Here is a 7458-nt window from a genome sequence, read left to right on the forward strand (position 1 = left end):
GTGAAATATATAAGAATCTTTGAGTGAAGGTCAAGCAACTCGAGCATACTCAAGCTAAACATTATAACCTTGTGTATTCCCATTATAATCTGAAATCATTAATCATATGTAGATCTCATTCAACTATACTATATTCTGTTCTCTGATTGGTGTGGATTCTGATATTGTCAGCTGCTTTTAAACTCTGGATAAGAAAGGTGATATGAACTTGACAATCATCAGTTGGCAAAGGTGATATGAACTTGACAATGATAAGTTGGCAATCTTTCACTGATAAAGCTGCTTGTTTACAAACTGAAACATTTCCATGAATCATGTATACTGTACAGCAAAAGAAATGCAAGTATCGAAAAAATTTGAAAGTAAGTGTTCATGTGTATGTTATAAAAACTTGACAAAAGAACCCTCAAAGTTGCATTTCTTTTGCTGTCCAGTATATGTCCAAAATCTTGTTCAATAGAGTTGTTTCTTAGTTATCATTGTTTGTATTTTGGAGTATGTCACGGCATGTTTTCATTCCCTTACCTTAATTCGAGCTTTAGCTGGTGTTTAAAGCTATAAGACACTCCCCAAACATATGGTGTAAACACTTCAGAGTGGATTGGGGTAGTATGATGTGTGATGACTGACAGTGTCATGTCACTCAACTCACATGCTTACAGTGTCAGTCACTGGTTTCACCCTTTGCTGTGATATAGCTGTAAATATATAGGGGTGTAAACGATTATTTATTCACCAGTACTAAACTGATTTTGTAAGCAGTTGGTGCATATTTGTGTTGGTTCTTGCAAGCAAGCTAGTCAATGGTATGTCTTTGAGAACAGAGAAAGTGAGGAGTGCACATATTTAAGCTTAGGATTTAGCAGGTTTTCAAACCTGGGACTTAATATTTCATGGGTTTAAACATGGGATATTTACAAATACCGGTACTTCTTACCATCCCATTTAGTTCAGTTTTGTGAATCTTTTCAGAAGTATACTGAACAACAACAGGTTTCACAAAATGAAATTTCATAAAAGTAAATGTTCATGTGTCTATCTTCTATTTAAAAACTTGTCAAAAAAAAAGAGAGTTCAGAATACAATGAAACAGTTATAAACCACTTAAATACCAAAACATGAAATACGATTGGTGAGACTTGCCTGTGCTATGAAAAAAAGAAGCTGCCCACAGAATTCATTTTAGGTTTTGTAGTTCAATCTCAATGGCAGTAAAATCCTGTTTTTAAACCCACAAGTTGTAAATATCATGGGGCTTAAATTATTGCACTCCTGGTATGAATGAGACAAAATCTGGGTTCTAGATTGTGATTTGATTAACGAGAGGTACCAAGTAAGTAATTTTTTTTGCACTGTAATTATACTTGTTTGATGTTCCACAGTGTTGTTTTCTTACCATCTCCTTACTGCTCTGGGGCCGATGGGGTGGCCTTATAGTTAAAGTGTTTGCTCATCATGCCGAAGTCTTGGGTTTGATTCCTCAGATGGGTACGACGTATGAAGCCCATTTCTGGTGTCCCCTGCCGTGAAATTGCTGGAATATTGCTTAAAGCGGCCTAAATCATACTCACTTGCTGACACACTCACCTACTGCTCTGTTTCATCATGTACATTTGATTCATGAATTGTATTGCTGTGTAATAACTTGCTGTATGTGCTGATGTTAGTTATGGTAACAAGGTTGTGCATGTTCATACCTCAGCAGCCCTGTTCTGTCACGACACATGGTGTCTGGGTGTTGGCAACAGAAATTCTGCGTTCAGGCTGTGCATTTAAGTATTATCAACTAACATTATGCATTCATGTACTGCATTCAGTTACTGAGTGATAACATGAAACTTTATGCATTCATGTAGTCCCTCAACTACTGAGTATCAAGATACGTTATGCATTCAGGTAGTGCCTGCATGTATTGTGGATGAATATCAGAAGTTATGTGTGCATGTACTGCTTTCAAATACTTAGTATCATCATGAAACATATGCATTCATGGCATGCATTCAGGCACTGAATTTCAACAAATTATGCATTCTCTTGATGCAATCGAGTACTCCATATCAAGATATGTGGGCAGTAAATTTGTATGGTTTTGTAAGGTGAAAGAAATGATCATTCAAAAGGCAAAATTTATGTGAGGAAATACAGTTTCATGGACAAAATTCACATCCATAGAACTGATGACAAAACTAGTTTCAGTTAAAATAAGATAGCAATTATTGCAAAACGAACTTGTTCATGGATGTATAACATATGGAACAATATGAGTGCTCAGTGTGTTCCTTGTAATGTTTATGGTTTGCACCAGTCGCAAACCTGTTAACACCCAGGCATCATCGTCCACCATTGTGTACATATACATGATAAATTTTCATGTCATTGTGAGACTGTCATGCTTGTACATAAGAAGTCAGGTGTAATCAGAACTGACATCGTAATTGTGGTTGTTTGTCTAAATATAACCAGATAATATGCTTGATATGTGAACAAAACTAGTTTCAATAGGTAGGGGCTAGGGGGCTAGAGGATGAACCTGTTGTTACTTGTGATGTCAGGGCTTTAGATGTATTGCATCAGCCATGCCACTCTGCTCTATACTTGCAAGTACTGTCAAGTCATGTTCTGCATTTCAATGCGATATTTTTACATGGGAGTGTAAATCCATTCATTCAGTCATCTCATGTTTGATTGCACGGTCATAGATCGCTCAAAGGGTTACCTGACGCGACCTCCTCGGGGGTTTGTTCGATTCGGTAAAAGAGTGGAATGGATAATACTGAGACAAAGTTTACTTAGACTGCTCTGACGCTGCCATTTTCACAATTCACTGTACAGTCTGGCTTCACTTATCCCACCCAAACCCTATGATCATTATTTCTGATTTCAAATCCCATTTTGATATTTGTCTTGTCTTTTGGTTTCGGGTTTGCCATCTCCCAACTAGTGCATTTGAATGTGATCAAGTAAGATCTGCCGCACTTTGGGCTATCTTTTACTTAGAGTTTACCAAAATACTGTTTTAAGCAAAGTGAAATACAACTCACTAACCCAAAATCTAAATTAAACATTAGAAAAGAATACACAGATGGTAGCTTCAGAATGTCTTATGAAGGGGGATGAGGTAATGTTACATCTCTTAGGTTGTGGTATGGAAGGCTCTGTTTGTGTTTTCTGCTTTGTTCAACATTTTCATAAATTATGCATTTTGATTCAGATTGTCTCTGTTACTAAACATGTTAAATGCAGCTGTGAGGAAAATCTGTTATATTGAATTCCTCACTAGTTTGTAAATATGCACATAAGATACGATTAATCTTCGTAGTAGAAGACATTTGATTTCATTTACACAGTATATGCAGTCAGTGATCTCAACCAGCCTATAGATTACTGGCAAGCAAAGATAAGTTGCACCGGCACAGAGAATGTGTTTATGAGAAGTACGAAATGTGGTGCACAGCAATGAGCAAACTCATTTGGTTTGTGAAAGGGACAGCAGATGTAGGTTAGTGCACATGCAGTACATGACAATGAAATTGATTCACCCTGTAGCTGCAAACGCCTTGCTCCTAAGACTCTCATGTGGTCCGTGTAGCTAGTTGGTAGTATTCGGACAAGCTGGGGCTCCTTCTCCATCAATGGCATGTGCCAGTGGGCCTCACTAATAAGGGTCAATTGTCAGGTCAGTGCTCAACTTGTCCTTGTTTGCCAGTACATTCTTTCAATGCTGAGTCAGCATGGCAAAAACAGGGCAACGGTATGTCCAAAAAAACCCCCAAAAACCAGAATAATTTTGTTTTCTTAAGCCTCAATATCTGTGATTAATGTTTTGTATAGTATTCTGCAAAACATGCATTTATCATTAAAAACAGGTATCTAGCCATTGCCTTTAAGAGGTTACAGGGTTAGATTAGATGGCTCAATGACTTGGTTGAATATGAAGATGATTGTTTAGATCTGGTTATTGCTCATGTTTTCAGTCACTAGTTTGCCAGATTATTTACAAACCACAGTGATGCACCTGGGAGATTGCTGAGCTGATTAACATCAATTCATTGAAGTTCTGATCCATATGCAAGCTGTTGGCATATATTTTTGTGTCTGAATCTGAACCACACAAACCTATGATTGATAGCATGACCAATGCTCATTTGTGATAATTGTTGAGAGGTATGAACAAGCTTAACTGAGGTAAAGATCATCAGGTTTTCACCAAGTGTTCTGTATGCACATACAATGGCAGCTCCCTATGACTCTTTTACTGTATTAGTGGTAGTGATAGTTACTCATGTTTGTTCTGCAACCTTTCTCGTAGGTTTGTCATCCAAAACAGTTCATATTATTTAATTTGACAATTTTTCTGTTCACATGAACAAAATATGACTGATGAAATATACTTTTTTTTGCATGAAGCACTCTTCTAATTATCGATATTACTGATTGCTTGTTCATGGCTGATGCATTCCCAGTTTGGAACTGCTCCATAAAATGTGAAATAAACTTACGTAGGGAGTCCAGAACAATGGCTTATTTAGTGTTAATTTGTTTCAAATTTATTGTCTAGTATCTGGAAGAGGACGATACAAACCATGTGGCAATATCATTAGATAAGTACTGATAAGTAGTTTAACTGCTAACATGCTGAAAAGTTATTTTTGTCAAAGTGAAAGTTACAGTCAACAGCTTAAATTTTGTTTGTAACACTGACCTTTCGAGCCACTGCTGGACTCAAAATAACTAAGTAGTTTTCACTCAGTTCTCAAACTGATCCAATGTCATGGGAGTGAAAACAGCTGTTTCTACTCCTCAGTGCTAAAAATAGCATCTTTCTGGATGAAACTATCCCAATATTTATTTTCAGTTCACAGCAATGTGTGCACTTAGACATTGTTTTCCTAAGGCCTTGCAGTATGTATAGAAACAATGAATACTTGTCGGCTAAGTGAAACCAAGGTAACATGAGTCTATGTGGCATTGTGTTGGTTACAACCATGTTGGTCAATATCTTTTAAACTTTGCAACACTTTTGGTCTCAGTTGTAATTTTCCAAGAAGAGTTTGCACTAGGTTCAAGCTCAAAACATGGCTCTGATGACTTCTATGATATATATATCCTACTCATCATTGTTACCATGGTTACACAATGGCTTCCAGAATTCATGATGATGGAGGAAGGTTGCTTATACAAACCAAAGACATATATACATAGAGGATACTAAACGACCTTCCGTGTAATACCATTTTTATTAAACGAGTTAATGATTTGGTATCAAACGAGCAAAAGCGAGTTTAGTATTTTGTTTATTACTCGCCAACATAATTGACAGAAACTGCCGCGAAATTGCCCATAGTGTGAGGACACTCAGCTTTCAAGTCAAGCAAGGTCTAGTAAAATCGCGACATCAACATTAGCATTGTGACGTCACAACTTTGAACCATTTTGACGTCATAGGTCAAGCGGTATTACACTAGTGTAATATTGAAGTGAAAATATTACACTGCAGTATCTTCAACGGGCGAGTAATAAATCTTTGTACAAACCTTTGAATTACTGAGGTCACCTAACACACATGTACATTGCTTAACTTATGGTCTATCTGTTTCTGTTACATGTCATAGAATATAGTAACCCCTTCATCGTGGCCATGTCATACTTGTTCTCACTTTTCATTACTAGTATTTAAACCGAAATAGGATCACCCCCTCGCTATGGAACATTAATATTGTGTGGTGTCATCTTGCAGGAACGGTTGTCACTGACAACTGTATCAGGTCATACATATTCTCAGACTACTTGTTGTCATGTTTCAATGTGACTGATGAAACAGGCAAGGAAGCTAGCTATGGGACGTTATCAAGTGTCAAATTGCTGATATGGTCGTCAATTTCAGCTGTATCAGGTCATGACAAGCATCTGTTTGTGTTGATGTTTTTTGTTCATCTGTCAGTTAAAAGTCCATGAATTACGATACTCAGGAAAAAGGGTGATGACAGTGATATTCAGACAGATAACTTTTGCAATAATTGTCCATGCTTGTCGCTGTGTAGAATGAGAATATATCATATTTCTCAACAGAAACATAATGCTCGTTCATTCATTGATACATCTCCAGACCTGACAGGTTATCAGTATATGTTATGATTGTGTACAAATTGCTTCCAGTTAGACTTAGCAAGATAAAATGTGATTTTTTTTCTCTGTTATTTCCAGATACAACTTAGAACATATTGTTATAATGTGGTTCCCAGTTGACCTGACTGGTTATTTGGCAAGACTGATCATTGATATGCATTCGCATTTTACAATGGCTGTAAATGATTTTAATACTTATGCAGCTTACATCCACAAAGTAAATAAACTTTATCAGCTACAACTTTTTGTAATAATTTTTTTAAGGGAATATATGGCTGGGATATTATTAGTTACAATAATTGTAGTGTCTTTTACTCTTTTCTCAGGAATATTTCGATGGTATAACAATGACCTGTATGTATTTCTGTGTGGTTCAGAAAATCCAGTGACTAACAGGAACATTGATCTTCCTGTGTAGGATAGGATGAACATATCAAGGGAGGGAGTTTGACCATTCAATCCCATCAGTCACCTTTAACAAGAAGCTTGGGTTTCCCCCCAGTGGATCCTATCATGTCTAAAGGTTCCTGTCAACACTAGGCACAAGATCATCTTACAGGATAAGAAACAAACTGCCCCTTTCATATAAAGTTTATGTCCTGAGTGAAATAATTTTGCTAAAACCTGCACCTGTAACCACACTACAAATATATGTAATTTATTTAATTTCATAAAAGTGTCCATGTTTTACATGCTCTCATGTGTGAAAACTTCTGAATGAAAATCATGAATGGAATGAGTGAGTTATAAGAGTTATACTACTGATGTCAAAGTTCACGTATTAGCCAATCAAATCACTCGAAGGTGTTGTCACACGTGTGATAACACTTTGTTATGAAACCCCTTTACGAAGTACCACATGGGTAATAGATATATAGCATGCATGGTAATATGCAGGGCTATTTCACGGATCTTACCAGACATATAATTATAAAATAAGAACTAGTGAAGCAAATTTTTGTGGACAGTGTTTATGATGAATCTGAAGTAAAAATATGACTTAAAAATTATGTTGCCATCAGGTTGGGTACCAAATCCAGCCTGATATTTTAACTTCCTCAGAAGCAAGAACAAGACTTTTGTCTTTCAAAATGGTGAAGATTCCCTGATCAAACTCTGCCTTTTGTCTTGGTTGACAGCCATTCATGTTTGTTGGTAAGCAAACAGAAGTAGGAGTTAGACTAAATTGCATTAACTAATGATTTTTCACAGCCGATTTAGAATAGTAGTGGAAACCATATCTATATCTCAAGACAGGTTTGGCTGAGGGACTTGGATGTTTGGCATAGATTGTCTCATCCAAATTCCTGGTTCATCATTCACTGATCTACA

This window comes from Haliotis asinina, chromosome 3 (genome assembly GCF_037392515.1).
Source record: "Haliotis asinina isolate JCU_RB_2024 chromosome 3, JCU_Hal_asi_v2, whole genome shotgun sequence".
NCBI lineage: Eukaryota > Metazoa > Mollusca > Gastropoda > Lepetellida > Haliotidae > Haliotis > Haliotis asinina.